At 36.9% G+C, this 25,788-nt stretch overlaps 1 protein-coding gene across 11 annotated transcripts in view; it reads left to right on the top strand.

The window, feature by feature from the left end:
* Positions 1 to 25,788, top strand: part of Rbms3 (RNA binding motif single stranded interacting protein 3) — a 1,302,406-nt gene that overhangs the window by 792,844 nt on the left and 483,774 nt on the right. The gene's annotated exons all lie outside the window — the stretch shown is intronic.

Below are 25,788 nucleotides of genomic sequence, written 5' to 3'. Positions count from 1 at the left end.
AAATATTGGAAGAGTAAAACAACAGGGAACATTTACTTGCCTTTGTTCTGGCTTTGAAGATTGGGAGTTCATATCAAAACAACAGAAAGTGGCAGATAAACCAAAACACAAATGTACAACCATATAATCAGTTAACAAAGCAGTAGGTGGATTTGTGTGAAGGCAGCCTGTTGCTGTTTACTGTCTTGATTTGTGAAAAAGGTAAGGTAGAACCTTGAAAGATAAATATTGATTTTCAAAGAAGCTGTTTTTAAAAAAACAAATGTTAAAAATGCTGAGTCTAAGGCATATGAATGCATGATAGATTTTGATCTACAACATATCGGTGTTGAGAGTTGGCAGGTAAATAACTCAAACTTTTTCTTATTGTTAGAAAAATCAAAACTGTTTTGAAAGGTAAGGTCTTTGAAAATTTGAAAGGTGGTGGGCTTTATGAGAGACATTTCAGATGAAGTATTCCCTTTAGTCAATGCTGATGTAAAAGGAGTAGTTATTATCATTGATTTATACTCACATTTCATTCATTAAAAAAAAAAAATTGTCAGTACTGAGAAAAGATTTTTCCCTCCATTTTCTATACCACCCATAGAGCTCATTGAAACAAATTTCCAGGCCTAAGATATTATGCTTTAAGGTCTGGAGCGTATTCCAAGAGTACATATTTCTATCAGGACTTCTGGTACGGTTGATGCTGGTGTTCTCTTGAGAAGCACTGGTCTCTATGGTCATAGAGAACCACTGATGTTTTCTATTGCATGAAGTTTTATTTCATTGGTGAAGACAGTTGAGGTGGAATCTTGTGTTTGAAACACCTGCTTAGTCATTTTGTGATCTTGAGGCAAACAAATCACTTCTTTGCTTTGAAGTCACAGTTTCCTCTTTAAGGAAATTTTGAATGGATTGAGTTTGCTTTATTTTTCTAGGATTTTTATCCTTTTTTACTCTGTGGTGTGCAGAAGCTGCCTGATAAGTGTACTAGGGGCAATTTTTAAATATTCAGGAATTTTGCAAGCTGTTTGTTACGTACTTGGTGGTCTGAAATAAGCAATGGTGGGAATATCCATAACACAGAAATCAGCAAATCCTACAAATCAGAACTGTTAAATTTTTGTATTTTATTGGATAGCTGGTTTATGAACATACCACTGGTGTAGCATCATACCATAAGTCCCTGTCAATACCCATTTCTGCAATGAATCGGCAGATTTTTCTTTTATATGAAAGTCTTACCTAAAAAGCTTGTGTTGGCAGGAAAAAGATGTGGGAATACAGAACCATTGTTATTTAGGATATAGGCCTTCTTAATGTTTCTTAGGTATGCTTGAAAATTTTAAGGAATGCTAGGTAAACAGAGGATAGTGATTACTTTTCATATTATTTGCTAACTAGAAAGATCTGGTCCGTGTTACTGTAATTGTAAAAATGTTTGTGAGTTCTCCAGTTACTCAAGTGATCTGGACCTGGAGTTTACTGCTTAGATCATTTTTCCTAGAAAATTGATGTGATGGGGCAGCATAATATTGTAAGAGTAAGTATGGACTGAGAGATTGAACTTCCAGTCATTGTGGATGGCATCAGCTGGGTCTGTGGCATTAGACAAATGACTTGTGCCTTCTTAAGCTTCCTTCCCCCATATATAATAGAATGGATTTGAACTTAATAATCGTTTACTTTTTTTTTTTTTAACCCACTCTAAAATTCTGATATGTGACTGAAGTCTTCATTATTTAGCATGAAACTTGCTCTGGATCACCTTTTATATCTTCTCCAATCCCCTTTAGAGTGTTGACAGTCCACACCTAAACCCATTCACCTGTTTGAGTCTGATTTTATGGATGAAGTTGCTTTTAGTAAGAGACCTGCATAAGATACTTGTAAAATTCTAGGCCTTCTTTTGCAGTGTTTGGTCTTTTCACAGTGTTCATTATTATTTTACATTAATCTTCTGAAGTTTAAAATCATTTTGCATTCCTGTTACTCATCCAACATTTCAAAATAATTTCACCTAAAACAAACAAAAAAATCCCAGATAATATTTTTAGGTTTAAATAAACTTACCATTAGGATCCATTTTCCATGTTAATGACTATGAAATTATAAGCACTTTTAGAGTTAATGCTACTTTTATTATAGGAAATGCAATATTTACTAATATTCATGCTCATAAAATAATAGAAAACAGATACACAAAAAAGGCATGGACATGTTGAATTTTATGGTATTAGTATGTAATATCCATATTAATGCTAATAAACAGCAAGGAAACTATATTAAAGAAAAAGATACTGCTTTGTTTATCAGTGTATAATACAAGAGAAAATCTTATTAAGGAATTGTATTTACATTAATCATCAAAGCTCCTACATTCAGATTGCAAGTAAAATGAAAGGAAAGAAGACAAAATTTGAAAATAACAGATATGAAGAATGATTTTATTCTAGATAATTTGTTTAGGTATACCTATGTTTTTAAAAAATATGTTACATTGTATATATTGTAAGAAACAACACACTTAAAAATTTTTTATTATCTATCCTGAGAAAACTTTAGGAACTTTATTATGTTCTTAGTCAAGAAGTCTTTATAGAGCACCTTTGACATGCATGTGTTAAGATTTGGTGGTGGGTATATTTAGATGAAGGACTTGGCTTAGCAGAGTTTGTATTTTACTAGGGAAAATAAACATTAATTAAATAATCATATGATTTGATATAAAATTGCAACTATGCAAAAAATGAGACACATGTGATTAGACAGTTTAAAGCAAAGGATTAGACCTAGCTTCTCTGAGGAAGCCACAATCAACCTGAGATCAGAAGGATGAATAGGCATATCTAAGGAAGGGAAGAACAATCCAGGTAGAGGAAGCTTCATGTGTGCAGAATCAGTGGCTGGAGGGAGCATGGTAAAGGCAAGGGTCTAGAGTGGGAAGTGGAGTGCAGAACAAAATGAATTGGAGCATGGTGAAGGGCAAGATGATCTATCTAGATTTCATTAGGAGCTGTGTTTTATCCTGAGAGCAACGGAGAAAGCCAGTGGAGATAGCTGTTGAATTGTCATAAAGAGGAAAAGGGCACAGTTAGAATTTTGTTCCAAAATGATAATTCCAGCTGTACCGTGAAGAGAAGGGACCCCATGAAATCAAGGAATAGAAGAGATGTAGCTGAAGAGTAAGCTGGAGGAAGAGTGATTTGCATTTAGGGATGAGTGTATGAGAATTCGTATGGTGATGGTAGAATTATTATGCATGGTAAAGGACACATTTCATTATATGCTTTGTTTTTTTCCATGAAAAAAGAAAAAAAAAACTTGAGAGATATTAATCGAAAGAACTTCTAAAGAAATAGCAAAGTGGCACAATGTAGAACCCAAATCAATTGATCATCAGTTAATTTTGTTTTCCTTACCAGTCACAAATGGACCAGCAATATACTATCAGATGATATGGGCTGAATATATTCAGTGGCTGTAATATTAAGAGCACACAAGACAAATATAATAAAGACCAAAACTCCAGTCTCTGGGTGATCACATAAATATATTCCTAAGATGAATTATCAGTTAGAGACCAAGGGTAGAGACTTTGACCAAATGTCCCCAATGCTTATCACAAGAAGAGCAGATGAAAGTGTGAGAAGATAGATTTGGTTTAATAGAGTGAGGGAGAGTACTGCAACATTTTGGACCAAATCAAATTGTGGTGGCACAAAAGATTTTTCATATATTAAATTATTATTTCCCCCTTCAAAGAAATTGATGACTTCTATTATATGATTGTGAACATGGCTTGAAACACATTTAAATTGCTCTTATAAGAATAAAACCAAATAGAAACCATAATGGATAGTATCTAAAATGGAAAAAAAAAACCATTAATGTGTTTACATTTTCCACATCTACCATATCTTTTATCTAAGCATCTCTGTGGCTGATTCATCTTAATTAATACATGCTCTCAGAAAGCCCTGGCCAGTTGTCCCTCCACTTCCACTTGATTAATCTGGCCTTAATTAAAATAGTAGAAGCAAAGAGAATGGTTCTTGTGATAAAGCAAAGGGGCTGCTTGAAGGACCCTGGATGCAGAAGGAAAGGAAGTGGAGGGAGGCCCTCAGTTTGGTGTACACACATTCTCATTCATCCCCTGAAGGGTAGGAAAATCCTCTGTGCCACCGTTCTTTTTTTTTTTTTTTTTCTGTGAATGTTGTCTTTGCTCAAATTTCTGACACCCTAGCATTACCCCTTAAGAAGGAAACTGCGAATGTCATTTAAAGATTAAACAGGAGAGGACAAATACCCACGATGAAAAGCCAGAGGGACAAAAATAAAGAGTGTGTGTACTCAGGAACTGAAGGGTTGCCCCAGCTATTCTCCCCGACTCTCACCCTCCCCTGTTGGGAGCTTTCCAACAGGGGAATGTGCGAAACCCTGAATAGTAAGAGCAGACTCAAGTGCCATCAGGGCCTGAGTGCAGAGTCCATTATAGGCTGTGTCAGACAGTTTTGACAAATGCACCAACACAATCAAACCTTTTATCAATTTAAAAGTAACCTTGTCACAGTCATCTGTCAAACTGTTCAGATACAACTAAAGGCAAACAAGTCATCATGCACTCGGGGTAACCAAGTAAATAAGAAAAATGTGACTGGGGATGTTTTTGAGTTCTTTCTTGCTGTGTCATTGAAGATTTAAAAGTTCCCTCTAATCAGACCCAAGGATATTTATTAGTAGCTTTCTTCTATAAGTCAGACTCCAATTACGTAGCTGCTTTTGAGGTGTCATAAATCTGCATGGTGGCGTGTGTGAGCAGGAAGTGAATTCAGAATCTTGGAACCCTGTCTTGGCATTTTTTAAAATGAGAATGTCTTAAAGATCCAAATGAATATAACCACTCAAATGGTTCTTTGAGTCAGTATAGATTTAACACTTGATTTTAATTCTGATTTTAACACAATCTTATTTGCCAGTTATCTATTAAAAACAGACACAGTTTTTGACTAATACTGAATGAATAACTGTCATGAATAATGCAATCATCACTATACATATATTATTGCAACATTAATTATGTATTGCAGGACATGTGCTCTGTTTTTATATCATTTAATGTTCAAAAGGACCTATGAAGTGGGAATAATAATTTGTGAATAATAGTTGAATAAACTGAGGCTCAATGAAGTTGAGGAATTTGTTCAAATTTATGTAGCCCCTAGCATCCAAAATCTAGCTTCAGTATAAAGCTCTTATTCTTCATAACTAAAACATTCATAAAATAAGAATATAATTCTTGGGTTCTCAAATCCGAGACTGCCCATGAGAATCCCTCAGGGAGCTTTAATAAGTGGGAGGTCTGAATCTCATCCTCCAGGGATTCTTGTTTAAGTAGTATGGGGTCAGCCTGGACATGGGGGGTGATAAAACCTACTCAGATAATTCTAATATGCAGCACAGTTTAAGAACCCCTCAAGTTAATGGTGCCCACACCTATAAGAAAACATAATTTAATTCTCTATTTTATATTCCTTACTCTTGCATAAGATCTAGCAATTTCATAGAATCTACCACTTGCTTTCAATTAACTGGGGAAGACTTAAAAATATATTTTGACAATTTGGGGATACATTCAATTTTCAGATCACAAAACTAAAAAATTTAAATTTTCTCATTAGAGACTTGGGAAAATCAACTCTAACAATAGGAATCTCCAAGTGATTTAAAGATATGCTTGGGAGAATCTCATTCCCCTTCATCACATCATTTTCATAAATCTTTCTTCAACATTGTAGTGTTTTAAGAGTGTTTGTATTTAATTAATGATTTTATGGGAAACTTTCTATTTTGATTGATGTTGCTCAATTTCTATGCCTATTTACATTTTTCTTACTGGCCATAGTCTGGAGAACAAAGGTCTTGTGAATCTTAAAGAACAATTCACATCTTCTAACATTTGGGTCATTCTAGAAATTATTGTTTGATTTTTGACCATTCCTGATTCATTATTTCATTACTTTGATGAGAATGTTCTGTTGAATGCATATGTCTCTCATATACTCTTTGAAAACATATTTTGTGGAATTGCTGATAACTGAAATGCTATTCCTTGTGTATCCTAAAAACAAAGAAGCCACAATAAAAATGAACCTATGAATGCACCACTTACCCTAGTTTACCATGGTGGTAGCACAAAAGAGATGAGGATGTAAAGGATATGATAGACCCTGAGTGTACCAAGAGAAGGTCTGGAGCTTGGGGAGCAGTGGGATTCCAGGCAGGGTTCATGGTGAATACCTGGAAGCCTGAGGGACTTGGGGTTCAAGGGCAGGATCTGGCCAGTCCCAATGGTATCCTGGATTTCAGTTTGTTGAGTCATTTTCAGATTGACAAATACACCTCCCTCTTTGTAATCCTTACCTGATCTCTCTGTCACCCTGTTGAGCCCTCCTCTATTCTCAAAACTTGCCGCTTTCATGGCTGTCACACTCCTCCAACCTGTTTTTTTTTTTTTCCTCCCTTTTAGAGATTCTTCTTTGTAGCTTCTCTTTCTCTATCTGCCTCTTGCATGTTTTAGAGTTTTCTGGATGTTGGACCTCTCCTATTCTCACTCTATAAACTATTGACTCCCTACTATGTACATAACTTCTGCTATTCTGATGATTGTTAAATCCACAAATCCAACCCATGAAATCTTTGTTATTTGTTTTTAATCCCTAGGTCCATTAATCTCTAGACAATTCCAACTTGATATCCCCAAAGCTATCAAACTTATTGTCCAAACAGGTTTATTCCTAGACCCATTCCTTTTGTGATGGTTTCTTTCTTCATGAATGGTACCCTCATCCATTCTGTCATCAAAAAACCCAAAAAACAAACAAACAAAAAAAAAACAGGTTATTCATACCCAATATCTCCTTAGTTTCACTTCCATCATAGTTCCACCATTTATTACAAAGTAATATTATAAGGAATAGAAAAATCTCTTCATAGAACTTGTATTCTCATGGAGAGAGATGATGCATAAATGAAGGAATGATTAAAACTTCATAATAAAGAAAGGCCATAAAAATCTGGTTGTAATAATGACTAGGAGGTTATCATAGACCAAGTGTCTTCTTTAAGGTGAGATTTCAATTTCAAGAAGAAATCAGGCAGATGACATTCAAAATGAATAACATTAAAGACACATGTAAGGTCTTGTAGAAAACCTATAGGCAGAAATGAACATGGTGTATTCCTGGAAAATTAAAAAAAAAAATAGCTATTCCTGTGTGAAAAATTGATTTTAGAGGAGCACAGAAAACAAACAAGGAAATGTACAAGGAAGCCATCGTGGAAATCTAGAAAGGAGGTGGGTTGGCTTGGAGTTGGATCACAGTGAGTGGTGGAGTTAAATGTGTGGTAACCTCTATATATTTTGGAGACAGTTTTGAGAGAATTCACTGATGAGTTCAACAGAAGAGGAGTGGTAAGGGAAAGAGATACAGGGATAATTCCTCAAATTTTGGTCTGAGCAACAAACAAGGGAGAATAGAGAGCCATTTAATAAGATGAAGTGTATTAAAGAAGGAGCAACTTTGAGGAGAGAGAAATCAAGAATTTTTCTCACTCATGTTATTCTTTATTAATTAGTTATACATGACCAGTAGAATGCATTTATGTACTTTGATATACATAGATGGGGTATAATTTCTCATTTTTCTGATTGTACATGTTGTAGAATCACATTGGCCATGCAGTCATATATGTACATAAGGTAATAATATCGGTTTCTTTCTACTATCCTTCCTATTCCCATATCTCCTCCTTTACTCGACTCTACCTATTCTTCCCTAGTGCGCCACCACTTATTGTGAATTAGCATCCACATATTAGAGAAAACATTCAGTCTTTGGTTTTTTTGGGGATTGGATTATTTTGCTTAGCATGATATTCTCCAACTCCATCCATTTACTGGAAAATGCCATAATTTCATTCTTCTTTAATTATGAATAATATTTAATTGAATATATATATATACACACATATATGTGTGTGTGTGAAATGAGCTGCTATAAACTTTGAGGTGTCTGCATCATTGTATGCTGATTTTATCAGTCTTGTTACTTTTGAGACTCCATTAGACATCTAAAATATTTTCCTTTGCAACCAACAAAATAAGAGAATACTGATAAAAAGCACATAAGGCATATATGATTCCAGTTTTCAAGGGAAAGGTTAGTGTAAAAGATATAGAATGGGAGTCATATAAATTATATACAGTGAGATAATAATATGGTACCTAATGTGCACTAGACACTAAGTGTTTTATCATGTAAGTACTTTTCATTATATGTGTTCATTCATTTTTCATTCCTCATGCCAATTCCCACGTTATTGTTGAGAAAACAGTGACACAAAGAAGTCAAGTGCCTTTCCCAAGGCTACACTGCTAGCAATTGGCAAGTCCAATGTTAAATTGGAGAGTTTAATGATTATGTTGAATACTATTGAGGAACCAAGAAATATCCCAACAAAAGAGTTACTTTTGGAATTGGAAACATCAAGGCCATTGACCAACCTTACCAGGAAAGTATTTGCAGTGACAGAAGCAGAAGGTCATTGTAGAAGGTCCTTCTGACTGTACACCAGACAGTCCTTTCAAGTGGAAATGCTCATCTCCCCTTTGTGCCATTCTAACCTAAAAGTCACCTTTGCTACTGTTTCCCCCAGATGTTCTGATTTACTCTATCTCCATCTCTCTCTCCCTCTCTTTCTATGTAGCTGGGTTTCTTGTCTCTCCTTTATTCCATTCTTCCTCTTTTCCTATCAATTTTTACTTCTTCCCTACCAGGAAACTTTTGAGGACAATAGATTGGTGGTGTTCATTTTTGTACCCCCAGTTCCTAGCACACTGCCAAGTAAGTGGCAAGTGATAACGTATATAATAACTGATATATATATATATATATATATCACTGAATAAAGCTCAAATTCATCAATTATATAACAATAATTTTATTGGACATATAAAACTTGTTCCAGTGTAGACTTTGAGTTATTAGTCGGAAATATAGGAAACAGTATTTTATCTTGGATATTAGGTCCACCACAGTTCCTCCGGAGTGAAAGAAGAAAGGCTTTAAATATGACTCTCTCCTATTATGCGGAGAGTTTGGGAGGGAGATTCCAGGATAACTTGAGTCACACATATTAAAGGGAACCAAGTAAAGATCAATACCTCTTACTCACTCACTGTGGCTGCTGAGACAAGAAATAACCATTTATTCTTTCCTGAGACATCGGGTTTCAGCTGTCAAACAGAGCACAGTGTTCCACTGACTCTGCTCATTCTTAACTAATGCAAAGTCATTTGGTCTCATTGAATGTTTGCTGGGGAAAAAAAAATTCTTGCAGTATTCTCTTTGTGACCAATGACTTTTGGGGAGCACAAAATAAGAGAATGTTTATGAGAAAACATACAAAGCATATCTGTATACTTGGCATATGAAAGCAATAACCTTTTATCTGAAATTGGCAGTAGTGTTATCTATGTGCTCTGTTTAATTATATGACTGGTAATAAGCTCTTACGTACGAACTATTCTTAAAAAGAAGAGTTAAAATTCTTCTTATCTGTTATCATATTCATTATATATCTAACACCAGTAGCTCTTGAGAAACGAGACCTTTATTTTACGCAATAAATAGGACCATAATATTTTAGCAAGTAGATTTGTTGTTTAAGTTTTTAAATTAGTATTATTAAGGAATAATATCCAATGCACTCATTTAAAGTGCAGAACCTGATACATTTTGACAAATATATACACCTATGGAGCCCCCACAAAAATCCAGATATGAAACCTTTCCATCATCCATAAGTTTTTAAAAATATAGCATATGCCAGGAAGTTCACAGTTTAACATCATCCTACTAAGAAAACAAAGAAGCAGCTTGATGCGTGAGAGTAGCATGTAATTCTGGGTCAGTTGTGGGCTCTAATTACTTATTTGCCAGCCGTGGAGCCTTGACCAAGTCATCTAGAACTGTGAGCCTCACTGTGCCTGGTACATATTAAGTCTCTGATAAATGCTAGTTAATGTTACCGTCCTATGCAATGGAGACGATCTCTATTGCAGTTCATATTTTTACATAGCAAGGTAAAATTCATCTGTAATTTTAAGGGTTTTGTAGTCAAACAAAACACCTTGTTTGGTTTTTATATCATCCTATCTTATTGACTAACTGAGGTTGTATGCCTATGGCCACTGTGGATCCTTGTATTGTTTTGTACAGCTTATATCATTACTTCTGTCCATCGTGTAGTGCTATGTTTTACACCATGAACATTTACAACAACAGGATAAATACATACATACAATTTAGGCTGCACTTAAAATATGAAAATTAAGTCAGGTACAGTTGTATATACCTATCAATCCCTGCCTTAGCAACTTAGTGAGACGCTAGCTCAACAAACAAAAAGGACTTGGGGTGTAGTTCAGGGGTAATGTGCCCATGGGTTCAATTCCCAGTTCCTAATAATAATAATAACAACAACAACAATTATTATTATTATTATTATTATTATGATATATGGTGCAAAAAAATTAAAAACACAGCTGTGGTGCATAAATATATCATAGTAAATATCCTTTAAAATGTAAAATGGAAATTTTTGAATTAAAAAGTCTACAAGCATCCAATACTTCAGTATAATGAGGTGGTTTAAAACATTTGGCAATATTAGTCAGTGTGTGTGTGTGTGTCTCAGTGGTATTCTGATATTCTTATATTTTATTCCTGAATCAACAGGTTGAGTTTAACATCAGGTTGAATCATGTCTTTTTACAAAGTTATCACTTTTTCTTGTATGTTTATTAGACACCAATATTTCTTTAAATATGTTAAATTTAGAATCAGGGAGATAGATGACTAAATAACATCAATTATTACAATATTTATTCATAGGCTATAAATCCAGATGCATGTCAAAGTTTGTTCAGGTTGACTTCTTCCTGAGATGTTATTGTCCTATTGTGATGCTCTGTTCAATACAACATTATGTGGGACTCAGTTTTCTAATTTCTCCAGAAGCTTTTTTTTTTTTTCTTTTTAACCACACTCATTGTAGAATTTCAGTTTCCCATCTGATGTGTTGACAGATATGGGAGCAGCATATTTCGTGCTATTTTACTTAACTGAGCATTTTCCAGGAATAGAAAGCCTATTACTTCCTTTCTCTGCACAGTTTTCTTTGTTCTGTGTTCATTAGAGGGATCATTCTCATGCCAAAATGCTTGGGTTCAGCTCTCAAAGCTATTGTTCATCATCTGTGTGTCCTTGGACAAGCTGCACAACTTCTCTGTTCCTAAGCATTGCATTCTATAAAGTCTATATAGTAATGGCGTCTCCCCTTTTTTTGAGTTAAAAGAATGGAATTAATTAATACACAGAAAACACTTAAGTATGGTCTGTTAGGGAGTGAGTACCCAAAGAGTTATTTGGTTATTTTTGCTCAAATGATTTCTTGCTATGTACTAAAATCAGGCATTGCAGCATACTATTCAAAGTCCTCTGGTGTTGTGAGATTCTTTAATTCTAGACTCTATGTGTATAAGCACAATTAACCTTTATTACTCAAAGCACAAAATTCTATACATGAATTTCAAAGGCACGAGCCTCACATTAGTTTGTTTCCTTCAAGATTGAACCTTGCTGATTCTTGCACAGGAATCTTAGGAAGGCAACCAAGTTCAAGATAAGGAACAGACCTATTTCTCAGGCATGTTTTGACATCACAGGGCAAGCCAGAGACACAATCTATAGGTGACCTAGTGTCTCAACCCAGAACAAGAGTGCAGTCAAGGTCAACTGGCAGATCATTGTAAACACCCACATGGACTTTGGATATTAGGTGTCCTTAGGATACATTCACAACCACAAACCAGAAAAAGATGGTGAGCAATTCAAGTTAAGAATTAGAAGTGAGGTTACTGAAGAATTCTGAATGATTCCCCGATTTCAAAATTTAAAAGGAGTCATCCTGCACTAATAGAGAGTGAAAGCTCTGGAGAAGGACAGGAGGTGCGTTTCCAGGGAACACTTTCAGGTCAGGACCATTTCGTCTGAGCAGAAAGTGATTTTCAGTGGGCCGTTAAATAACCAGTCTGCTCTTGGTTCTCTGCCTCTCTACGTGATTCTCTTTTTCTAACTCTAAAGCAAAAGGGTAGGATTTATTAGGTTACAACTTCACACCGATTCTGAGCAAGATTAATGAATTTGTATTCAGTCCATGTTTGGGTTTCAGTGAAAAGGACAATCATAATGAGATCTGACATTTCCATGAAGGCTTTGTACCAGGTATTGTTAAGGGCACTTCACAGGTAGAATGATCCACTCTTTCTGATTTGCCTAGACCGTCCCAGTTTTAGTGGGACAGTTCTGTGTCCCGGACAACCTTCAATCCCTGGGTAACTGTCCATCCCAGGCAAACCAGGACTCTCTTTAAAAGTATATAAATTCCCTCCATTTTCAATCAGATGACATGATTCTCTCTTGAAGCCAAGAGTACCTAGACCGTTCAAGAGGTTAAGTAATTTTTCTGAAGTCATCAAAGCTATAGACATTTCCTTAAGGTGACTGACTGAGGACTCAAATGCAGGCATTTGATCCTATCTCTTGGTCTCCACCTGGGCTTAACTACTGGGATAAACACTTGAATTGTTAAACCAGACTACTCACCAGAACTCATCCTATAACTCAGGTAATGCAATCCCTGCAGATGTAGGGAGAAGAGGAAAACTCTTTCCACACCATTCGTTGGTGACAACAAACTATGACACATACTCTAGTCTCAGAAATGCTTGCCAGTGGCCATAATGGAATGCATTTCTTTGCCGCTAATAGAAAATTAATGAATCCCTTGCAATATTCTGGCCAAACAACATACCTGTAACTTGCAGATGGTATAACACCTTGCATAATAACTACTTGAGATTAAGGGTTGAATGTCTGGTTTGGAGGAAAAAAATAGTTCGAAAAATGTGTTTTGTTTATGTTAATGTACTTTGTTTTTTACAAGATAGCATGAAAAGGTATTTCAACAAATTATGATAAAATATCTGCAAATATGAAATTGTGTTTCAAATGGAAGTTTCTACTCCCTAGTTATCATTGTGATTTAGATGCCCTTTGATACAGTTATATTATTTCTATCACTCACTGCCTGAATAAACCACCAAGTGTTCTGAGTAGAGCAATATAATAATTCTCAGGCTTTGGAATTTGGAAAAGCTGTAAAATAACAAAATAATAAAAGGGAGGTCAACATGGTATTGTCCACTTTTAACTTTATTAAACAATGATATGAAAATAAAATATCTACTATTTACCATTTACTAGCCCACAGACTGAAGAGCATAAATTCACTCTTACTAGGACACTATTCTTTAAAAGATTATTTTAACACCAAATAGCCATCCTAAGAGCCATCCTATAAGTGTCATGAACAGGAAAATTAAACTGTATCCCAACCTATTCCAATAGTAGAGGTAACGTTCCTTTCAGTTTAATCTCCAGTGCCACAAAAAAGAAAGAAAGAAAAAAAAGTAGAGGTTCTGTTGCAGAGAAAATTTGGCCACACCTTTGCATACAAGGCACTGGTTTTATGCTATCTGTGGGTATGTTTGAGATGCTCTGTTCAATGCAAGATTACATGGGACTCAATTTTCCAACTTCTCCGAAAGCTTTTTCTTTTTTAACCACACTCATTGTAGAATTCCAGTTTCCCATCTGATGTGTTGACAGATATGGGAGCAGCATATTTCATGCTATTTCACTCAATTGAGCATTTTCCAGGAAAAATGAGAGGATCTGAAGAACCACAGCCCCCAAACCAGTGCCAAGAAGGAAACAAGCCATGACAGGCCTCACATCTGCCTGTGCTTAGCCCACCTGGAGCTCCCATCTGGCATGCAAAAGGCACTTGGGAACAACTAGAAAGGCAGATATTGGGTCTGGATTGGCCACTTGTGCAACCATCAAAGGGCTCTGGGGCCTAAAAAGTCCATTTACCTGCTTAAGCCTCTCTTGTCCCAGTGATTTTATGACCTTCCACATTTCTTCTGTTACCCAACACATAACTCTTAGATTTCTAAATCTCTGAAATCCCTGCTTTCTGCTAGTGCTCAGTATGCTCTAAAGTATTAGTCGGTCTTACTCAGATTTATCTTCTCAAGCATGACATTAAATTTTACCTGGATTTTAATGATAGTGGGTTTCACTTAAATTCAAAGTCCTACATTGCTTTTGGGCACAGAACTGCTTAGCATTGTTGCTCATTGTTAAAACAATGACATTACTGTGGGCATGTTATTCACGGTTTGTTCCTGAGCGCCTTGTTCATAGAAGTAGCTCTGGAACTTGATGAAAGGAAAATGCTCTGAGCCTCGATTGCAGTTTCAAATAGAAAACAAACAAAGCAAAAATCAGATTACAAGGGAATAAGGAAAGCATTCATTTAATCCAAAAAATAGCAGGACAGTTTGGAAAGCTGTGATTAGTTTTCCAAAGCAAGTGCTATGACCTGTACCTGGCTTGCTGTCTATCCCTCTCTCTCTCTCACACACACATACACAGTGTATATTTGCTTGTGAGCAATGCCGTAGATGGGGACTATACTTTCCCTGAGGGCAGGGACAGTGTCTTCTTGACTTGTCCTCATCATTTCATTCAGAGTCTGCTCATGTCAGGAGACCAGTAATCATTCATGAAGAAATGCAGCTAATGGTTGGAATAAGTCCTGCAAATGTTTCTTTCATGTTAAACCCTTAGCTTTTTCCCCATAAGAGAATATGCAAAGAAATAGCCTTCTACAGAACCCAAATTTTGCAGAATAACCAATTCGTGTCAATATTCTTTTGGGTACTAAAATTATAAGAACACCTCTTTATAACTTGATGATTCTAAGCCAGATAGTTTGAAAGGCATAGAGGATAGTGAAGAAGGTAAAATAAGAATGAAATTTTTATAGGATGCTGAATGCATATATGCTGATTGCTGAATGCAATCATTGTGATCTCCCCTTTCTGGGGTTTCTAAAATTAAGAGGGGCTGGATGCAGTGCAGCTATAGAAGACTTGTGTGGGGTCCTGTGTTCCATCTTCAGAAACACACACACACACACACACACACACACCATAAAGACAATCGTGTTGAAATTTCAGCACATCAGAAAAGAGTCAACAGATAAAGGCCACTGCATTATCATTCAAGTCTCTCCCCAATGCAAAGTTAAACAGCATTCAGAATTACCTTTAATAGCTTCAACCTTCTGCTTGTGAGGGGTTTTTGGTTTGTGTTTTCTCTAGGCATTCAGGTAGATCAGGAACCCTCACTGTGGGAGGGCAGCAGGCATGATAGGTGTGCATAAAACCCCTGGAAGGAAGGGTGCTGACATTTTCTTTTCTTCCCCCCAACCCCCATGGGAACTGACTGGTAGAGTACTTGTTCACTCCTACTTCCATTGCCTTATCTGAGATGGGCTAATGCAGACACTTGGCTGTTAACTTTACCACTCTGCACAGACAGTAAATAAGCAACTGATTTTGAAGACAGAGTCTCTCTCGAACTATGTAAGCATACTACATTCACACTACTATGGTATATCCCATGTGAATTGTGTGGACAAATAATGGTGTAACTCACGTGCAGGAGCACAATTTTGCTAATTTCCTTTGTTTATCCCCCCCCAAAAAAACAAAGAAAGCTATCACATAGTGAGTGTTGTGAGGGACATTTTGATCAAAGACAAACTGGGATAAGAGTCTTTCAGAGCAGATATTTTCTGATTCCAGATGTGTTCCTTATATTTGCTGGATGTCAAGGTATCCTGTTCTAGGCCTGACATCAGATATAGGGATTTTCCTCTGTAAAAAACTCAGGCTTTGACTGTGATACGTACAATATTTAGTTCTCTTACAGGAAGTGTTTCTCCTAATTGGGTCTCAACTTACTTTGCCTCTCTGTTGTACCAATAGTCTCCAACCACCATCAGGGTTTTGTGGGCAAGCTTTAAACAGATATAGGTATTTTTTTTTAATCTGTACCAATGGAAACAAGATGAGAGTAGCCAATGGCTCATTAGCTGTCTCCTGTTTTGAAAACCCTTGATGTCAATCTGATTATGAACATTCTCATATATTTTACTCTGTGATCTAAGGAAAAAAAAAATGCCTGCAAAATGTTTATACACCCAAGACCAGATTTCTTGAAATAGCTGAAAAAAGAGAACTTCAGGACTCCAGATGCCAACATGATGAACCATTGCTTTATTCTGAAAGTTTGGACGTATATAAGTCAATATTACTAACAGCGAATGAGTTGATATCAATCTTTTTTTAGTGTACTTTGTACAAAGAATTAAATGCAGGAACTAAATAGAAGAAACTGAGGTAAACCTAGACTCTTGACTAGGGGTCTAAGGATTTGGTAAAATGCTCTGCACAGTTTTGAAAATATGTTAGTACCTTTGGGGGGGTTAATTTTACATAGCCTGAAAATGTTTTAAAAATTGACATAAATTTGAGTGAGTTCTGGATGTACAACACCCAAATACATGTAATCTTGTTATTAATTTGTTTATAAATGAGAGAAAAATCTACATATTCGTAGAGTTTTCACTGAAAGCTCTTTGAGTCACCACTGTTTCCCTTGCTTGCTAAGATGATCACCAAGGGGATAAGAGACACAAAAAATTTAGCTAATCCCAAAATGTTTTACTTTAAACCCATTTTTGGAAGACATGTTTTAATACGCAGCACTTGCCCGTCAGCTATCTTCTCTGGAATGTTTTCACTCCACTTGGGCAAACAGCCTCAGACTCAAGGCTTCCACAGGAAGTAGATATGGCTGGACTGAATGCTAGACAGTGAAGTGCTCTCTGTCTCTGATTTGGCACAACCTGGTGAAAACTGTTCAACTGCAGCATTTCAGACATGGTGCCAGCCTCATGGCTCGAAGCCAAGATTGCAATTTGGCAACCAAAGGCCAGACAAGCAGCTGGTTATTGCAGCGAATCTGAACAGCGTGCTTCAGGCCATGTCTCTGATGCCAGATCCTCCAACCCAGTTAGCAACTGAACCCTCGAGGCTGTTTCTGGCACGGTTCCCTTTCCGCCTTGTGGTGGGCTTTGCCTTGGCAAGGGTGGTTTCTAGTAAGGTTGTCCCGCCTAGGTCCTGAGCTGTGGCGTCTGGCAGGAGCAGGGTGCTTATAGACCACCTAAGGCTGATAGAGTACTTGGCAACTGCAATGCACTCTGTAGGGCACTGGCCAGAGCATGCTTGCACTAGAGGCTGACTGGAAGAGGGCAGAATCGATATGAGCTGCTGGCATTCCACTCTGCCAGGGGCAAACGAGTGGGGGCCTGCTGGCATCTGCCTTTGGGCCCTGTTGGCATCTATTTTGCGCTGTTCTTTGTGAAAAGTGCTGAGACTGAAGGGCCTGGTGAGCAAACTTGTCAAGAGGAAATGAGCAAGAGGAGGAGAGGGAAGAGAAACTGGCTCACGAGACGTAGCCATAATCGATGAGTTTAATGACATTAGCAATGGGCGAGCAGGGTCTTACTACATTTTCTCTGTGTTTCAGAAGTGGGAAAGAACTCCCTCCCCGGGCATTTTAACTCCCTTTTCCTGCCAGAACTTCTGAACCTTGAGAATAGTTTGATGTTAGGCATTTGGAAGGGAGAAATCACAGCTTTTTAGGAGGCCTGAGCTCCCTGTAGGTTCCCCTCCTGGGGTCTGGCACCATCTGCAAGTTTGCTGCAGCTGCTGATGAATTTAAACTGGGTTAGCAGGAGTTGGGCACAATGTTTTTGGAAAGCACTCATCCCTCTTCTTTTGTTGAGGTGGGAGATGAGGAGAAGGGACTCTGGCAAGATTGTTTTCCCACTGTTCTCTCACAGATACCATAAAATAGTTTTCAACATTGTGCCCTCCAAGTTGATTCCCTGGAACTTAGAGAGCTATTCAGAAGGGCTGAAAATGAAGCCTGACAATTTGAACATAGCCATCGGGTAATTCTCAGCATCTTTCAAAGGATGCCTGTAATTTCTCCTGGGGAAAGTTGAAGTGCACTACAATGGTGGATCTATTAAAAATATTGGCACGGAGGAACAAGAACCCCATTGTCTTCAGTTGCTGGGCTTCCCGCCTCACCACACAGGACAAGCACCAACAGGATGCTTTCTATGAAATGTGTCTTTGATTCCTAATATGCGATCACTTTCCGGAACTAGCCATATGAATAGTGTGCCTATCACTTAATATAGATGAAGTAAATACAATGGAAATGTAGTTTCAGCACTATGCTGCAATTGAACATTTTTTTTCCTCTTGCTTCTTCTGATGAGGTATGTTGATGTTCGTTTGCCTATTGGATCATTTATCTAAGAAACCTTATTGTAACACGCCATGTACAACAACCCTCAGGTCTATATGAATCACAGACAAGGTAAACTCACATACAGAGTATCAGGTAAAAAAATCTGCCATCAGTTCAACTGACCAATATTTCACTCAAAAATAATTTCACAATATGAGACCTGAGACTTTTCCTTTTGCCATGATACATTTCACTTGTCAAAATTACCCATTGGAAGTTGGCATTTTCATTCCTGAAGTCATAGTTGGATAATTTGTGTTTGAGCCTCCACGTACCCTGTATCCTTCCCTATCCATCTGCTGAGCACCCACTCATACCTAAGAAATAACTCAAATATGTTGCCTAGCGCCCTCCGCATTCTTTCTTCAATTTTGGCAGAATCATTTGGCATAACATGCATCTATATTCCCATTTCACTTTATCTGTATCTTAATGATCACACTTTCACTTCTGTTCTAGTTCCTTTTTACCTCTTCATCTGTTCTGCTCCAGGGTGAGCACTTTGAAAGCAAGAATTACTATCTTTTTCATAGTTGTGTACATTATAACTTCAGTGCAAGTGAATTCTATAGTAAAATGATATTAACACTACTTGCCAGTAAGAAGTTCTTTAGTTTCCAAACACAGAGGTACAGTTGCTTCTTGTTATTCATGGAAGTGATTTTTACAAAGTTACCATGAACGCTGAATTAGCAAATGTGGTACCAGAGCTCCCATGAGAAACACAGAGTTAGGATCCCACAAGCCTGTGGTCACAGTTTCATCATGCACGAATGAATAACTTTGCTGTATGTAAGTTTCTGTTTAAGACACCTGTTTAATATATTTTGTGGAGCATTAACATTGAACTCCTTACCAGGGGCACTACAACTCATGTCTGAAAGAGGGTTATCTCACACACTTATTTTCTCTGAAAGGCATATTGTAGCCTTTTTGTCCTTAGGAGCACTAGAGAGCACATCAGCATAACACTTGGAGTCTATTTAAAATAGCAAAATCACATACACACTTACATAAAAAGCACAAAAATGAGAAAAACGTGGCATCAAACAGGTCCCCCCAAAAAACACTTGTTTACGGTATGAGAACTGAAGTAAGAAGGCAAATCATTGCCTGTCCCACCTCATCTGGGAATAGTCATGTCATGCCAATCAAACTTTTCACCACAATGCATGCTGGGAGTACTGATTTTGGAGTTGCAAATTAAGTCTGGCAAGTAGGCAAATAAGCAAATACAGAATCAATAAATACTGAGAACCGACTGTATTATGTGTCTCTAATATCTACAATGATAGTCACCATCTCATTTAATCCAAATTAGACTTTTGGTGGATGTGTAATAAGAAAACTCAGTTTCTGTAGAGGGCTATAGAAATAGTGATTAAGACACTTTCATTTGAAGTTGATTTTATTTTAAAATTATGTCATTTCCATAGCATTCCTAATTTATCTTTACTGTTTAATTCAGGAAAGGGAGACAATTAAAAGCATGTGTTTTCCAGAAGATATTCCATTCCCTCTAAAGTTGTTCTATTATAGAAGTTAACACAATATGATGCTACAAATAAAGAACGGAAAGCATAAAGAGACATCCTGAGCACAAATATCTACCCAATGGATTTGCAGAAGCAGCAATGAGCTTGACTCAGAATAGAATATTGATATGCATGTATTATTGATGGTAATTCACTCTGGGGAACTTTCCTCTACAATTTATCCAATCCACTATGTACCACTGGATATATTATAGGCATCTTTTTATTCCTCCTATGTGGGATTATGAAGAATACCAGAAAGATGCATTCATTAAGGTTCATAGGAAAGTAATGACCATTTTCACAGTAATAGCTTTTTCTAATAGGAAAAAATGTGTATTATACTTTGAAGATATCATTCAAATATGTGTGCATACATAAGTATTTGAGGAAACTCAACAAAATGAAACTCTCTCGCTTTTAAATAAATGTGTTCAATTAAAGAATCAAGCGTTTGTGTGTGAAGAGGATATGAGAAATACAAGGAAAGGCCTCAGACCTGACAGTACAGGGGAGAAGGAAGGCAGAGCACAGAGATTAAATAAGCATATAAATTACTTTCACACACAGGTGATGGTCATAGAATCCCGTGTTGAAGATTTCACCAGAGTGAGTACATCTGGGAAGTATCTTTTGAGGTAGTTCTTGCTGTAGAGGTCATGCTTTGTTGAGGCACAGGGAAAAGCATGAATAGTGTGAGGAGCGAGACTGCACTGGGCATGCTCAGAGTCCCACCTGAGCTTAAGTAGACAGTGGAGTACAGGGGATGAGTTGGCAGAGTTAGGTTTGCTCACTGAAGCCAATCATCTGGCAGACATCTTTGGCTCCTCTTCACCTCCACCCACCCATTGGTTGCCAAGTCAATCTCCTGGGTTTTCCCTGAGTTTGTTTTTCTTTGCTCTGCATCATCTCTGTAGCTCCCTGCATCCAGGTCCCTGCTCTTTCTACTGCAAATGTCTCTTGACATTTTCCTTGCCTATAACAAAAGCCCTTCCATGTGTTTTTCACATTGCAACTAGAATGAAGTTTCCATTATGTCAAACATGTAATGTCACTTTTAAATCCAGAGAACTTTAAGGATCCCAAGATCCTTACATGTTATATAAACACACCTCAAAATCAGGTAGGATCCCTGCTTCCTTCTCCAACCTCATTTCTTACCATTTTTAACATTATCCTTTCTATATCAATAATAAGAAACTCACCTAAAATCCCTGTGACTGTTAGGTTGTCTTTTTTGGGGAGTGAGGGGTAATAGGAAGTGAATCCAGGGATAATTTATCACTGAGCTACATCCCCAGTCCTTTTTATTTTTGTTATTATTATTATTTTTTACTTTGAGACAGAGTCTTGCTGAGTTTCTGAGAGTTTCACTAAATTGCTGAGGCTGACCTCAAACTCGCAATCTTCCTTCCTCAGTCTTTCAGATCACTGGGGGCACAGGCATGTACCACTGCACCCAGCTCAGTTGTCTGTGACCTTCAAGATTTTATACCATTGGTCTCTTTACCCAGAACACCCTACCTTCTCTACTACCTTCTACTTAGGTAATACATTCTTACCTGTTCAGGTGTTAGTGTATATGCCAATTCCTCTAGAAACCTATCCTGCTTCCTCCCAAATTAAAATATATAGCCTTTAAAATTTTTCACAAAATGTCCTGTACTTAGACCAGAGTTAACTCACAGTTCATTATAATTGCACCTTCATATTGCTGTCTGCTCATTGCAGATGAGGTCTGTTAGTCACCATTATGTATTTTTTTAGTATAAAAAGAAATAGCACAATGACTTGTACACAAGCTACTGAATATTTTTGGTGGAAAAGATAATACTAAAATAGATCAATGGAGATAAACATTAGTTATATTACATTATATTACATGTCTATACACAGTTCATGGTGATTCAGGGTTGATTATTTAACTTAGAAAATAAAGATGTACTAAAATTTTTGGAAAGACATTTAGAAGAAAAAAAGTTTCATTGTTGGTGGATATGAGTTCAATATGCTAATAATAAATAGCATTAAATGGAAGTGAGCTAAATGCTACAGGAATAGAAAATAATTACTGGGTAAATCAAAATGAGGGAATGTGTCTTATGGATATATGTAGAATTCTATAGCCCCAAACAGGAGGAAACACATTATTTTAAAAATTATTTTTCTTTCATCTTTTAAAAAATGTTTGTATTTGTGCATTGTAGTTATACATAATAGTAGAGTTCATTTTTACATATTCATAAATAATTTTCTCCATTCCAATCTGTGCATCCCCTTTTCTTTTCCTCCTTCCTCCTCCCCCTTCCTCTACTCTATTGGTCTTCCTTCTATTTATTTAGTGTTTTTAAAATTGGCACATTATAGTTATACAAAAGCGGGACTCATTGTGATATACTCATAAATGCACATAGCATAATTTGGTGAATTTTGTTCTGCAGTTCCTCTCCTTTCCCATCATTCCTCCCTTTTCCTAGATCTGCCCTCTCCACTGTTCTCCCTTTTATCTTCATGATATTCCTCCTTGTTTTATTCCTTATTTCTTTATAGCTTCTACATATGAGAAAAACCATTTGACTCTTGACTTTCTGAGTCTGGCTTATTTCACTTATCATGATGTTTTCCAGTCCCATCCTTTTACCAGCAAATGGCATAATTTTATTCTTCTTTATGAATGAGTAAAACTCCATTGTATATATAGACCATGTTTTCTTTATCCATTCACGAATTGACAGGCACTTGGGCTGGTTCCATACCTTGGCTATTTATTGTGAATTGTGCTGCTATAAACATTGGTATGCATGCAGCCTTATAGTATGCTGATTTTCATCATTTTGGATAAATGCCCAAGGAGTGGCATAGCTGGGTCACATAGTGTTTGCATTCCTAATCTTTTAAGGAATCTCCACACTACTTTCCAAAGCCAATTTTAAAATTATGTTTTTAAATATACATTTTAAACATTGCAAATTGCCTCTGTGTTGTTAATATTTAGGTGAAAGTAAGATTCATATTATCACCATGCTCTTAGCTAAGCATATTATATTATATAACTTATATACATATAGGGCTGTATCTTCTTTTTATTCAACTCAGTTAAGATTCTTCTCCATAATACATTGTTGTATTTTGTCTTGATGTTAGGTAACCTGGGTCTAGAAGTGAACAATGGAGCAGCAATCTTGATCTGACTCTGCTACCTTCAGTTAACTGTCTGCAGATTTGCTGTGGGAATTAGTTGACCTATAATTTGTAAGCTGCTTGTACCTATGGACAGGTATTATGTTCAGGACACTTTCAAGGTCCAACACACAAGAACTTTTAAAAATTATCATTAGGAAGAGAATCAATTAGGTTAGTTTGCTTGGTTTAAACTTCATCTCCGTTCTCATGGTATTACAAAAAGTCCAATAGCTGCCAGTATCATGAAATACTATTAGAGGTGTGGGTACTCACTGTCAGTAGTATTAGGCAGAGGAGTGGTTGGAATTTGCAAACCTCATGGGTAATCTCTTTTGTCCTACTCAGTTGAACAAATGCATAAGCAGGTATCTTCACCTAAAAAATTTAAAATGGCAGTATTTATTATCTACCTGTTTAGGATGCCATAAAGACAAATTATAGTCTTCTTATAAACTGCCTTCTGCTTCCTGTGCATAGGTGCTTATCATAATGAGAAATACTTATTCCTTCAGTCTTCTTCTCATTTAGCAAATTCTTATTAATTGCCAGCTATATTTAAGCCTCTTTGATAGGTGCTGCATATAAATACTGATTAGAGCCAATACCCAGCTCACAAGGACTTCAGAGATAAGGGGGATGGGGACAAAGGGACAAAAATAATCACAGCAGTGTGCTAACTGATAAGTAAATGATTTCTAACTTATAACAATGTAGCCTTAGATACATGCTTGTAATACATGTTTTTGGGCAAATACAGTTTAGACCAGAAATGTGCTAATGTTAAGCAAGAATATGTAATTGAGAGAACCCTAGACTTCTAGAGGTGGAGTGGACAGTGAAATGCATCTACTCCAAACTGTTTGCTAAATCTTGAATTTACAACTAAAACCCAAGTGGCAAGTGGTCCACCACCTTAGCATAGGGCCCTTCTAAGACTGTCCTTTCTACCTCCTGATTTATTTCATGTTGCGTTGATCAACTCTTGTTGTTTAAAAAGTTACGTTTTCCTGTAATGAGTCGAAATACATCTTGCCATGCCAAACAAGCCTAGCTCTTCTTCATCATGACAGCCTTGCAAACATATTGAGGTTCTTGTCAGAGACCTTGAGTCTTCCTCCAGGATGGATAAAATCAATTCACCATTTGATAGGAGTTTGTTCAACATCTCTAAGTCTCTTCTGATATAGACCATAGAACAAGAGTTTTTCAATGTGCTAATTGCTACCAGTGAGTGCTACCAGTGAGATAAAAAGCAAAATTCCTGTCTATTTCACACATTGTAAAAGTACTGTTGACAAATTTGTTTCAGGTGAAAGTTCATCTTCTTTTTCTGTGTACACTGACTCCAAAATAAAATGTATTTCTTAATGTGCATTATAATAAGCAAAATAAAGTAAAATATCACAGACATATTCCCACAGGAGGCTTCACATACCTTAAATAAGTGCTTCTTGAAATCAGTGTGCATGAGAAATTACCTGGAGTGTTTGCTAAAAAAGCAAACAAATTGTGTGTCCTGTTCCCCAACCCCTTTCTCTGGATTCTAATTCAGGTTGTCTGAGGGAGTGTCTATAAAATTTATGTTTAATAGGAGTTGGATTCTGTTGCCCAGCATCCAGAGTCCACTCTGGGTCCTAGTGCTCAAAGCAATGCTGACCAGCTTCCAGGAGAGCTGAGTGTTGACACAAGTGTCGATTTAGATTGTAAATATTTTGTAGCACTTAATATTTTTCGTAAATAAGTCAGTACTACTTAATTTCTTTTCTATCTTTTATAAAACTAAATAGGACTAGGAATTTTGATAATTCTCCTCCCACCCCACTTTGCAAATGGTTGGAGACTTGAGACTAGTGCTTGAAGAAGAAAGAGATACAGAAAAGAGGACTCTCAGAGAACAGGGTCTGATTCCCGAGTTTACTCATTTGTAGTTGTTGATTTGGGTAAGGTCTGACCTTGCTTAGATTCCTATGAGGCATACCCTGGTCCCTCTTGAATTAATTTGGAGGAGAACTTATACTCTCTGGTCGACTTTCTTTTATAATATCACCATTGGTTCCATCTAATGTCTCGAATCTAAAGTTGGTTTTCTTTCATAGAAAACTCCAGGGCTAACTAGTCCAGAAATTGTGTTTACTGATTGTTATTTCCCAACTTGAAACTTCAAGTCCCAAGTTCTGTCCCGATTTTCTCATGTATTTTTTTTACCTTGACATTTAGTGTTCTCCTCTGCTTTCTTTCTCACATACCTTGTTTTGTCTTGAATCAATAGAAGGCTAGTTTTGAGAATCCCTTCCTTGTCCGATATCCTTGCAGTTTGAGGGGTTCTGTCCCCCTTGGCCAAGCCATCTTCCCTTTCAGAGACTTATGCCTTGGCATCAGGCCCATGTTTTTGTTTGTTTGTTTGTTTGTTTTGTTTTTTTCTCTTTATTATCTTCTCCTCCTCCTTCCTGAAATCCAGAACCTCACTCAACCTTCCCTTCTTAGGTTTTCATGACCCTTCCCATGTCATAGTCTCTCTCTCCAGGACTCTTCTGTAGTGTAGACAGAAAATAAATGACATGCGTGGTTTCACACAATACCAAACTGTTAACAGACTGCAGCCATTGCAGAGAGAAGCTTTGATGCACACAGATCAGAAAGGGCCACATCTTGGTAAT

The sequence above is a fragment of the Marmota marmota genome, unplaced genomic scaffold (assembly GCF_001458135.2).
Source record: "Marmota marmota marmota unplaced genomic scaffold, marMar, whole genome shotgun sequence".
In the NCBI taxonomy this organism is placed as follows: Eukaryota; Metazoa; Chordata; class Mammalia; order Rodentia; family Sciuridae; genus Marmota; species Marmota marmota.
This window is presented reverse-complemented; position numbering and strand designations above follow the sequence as displayed.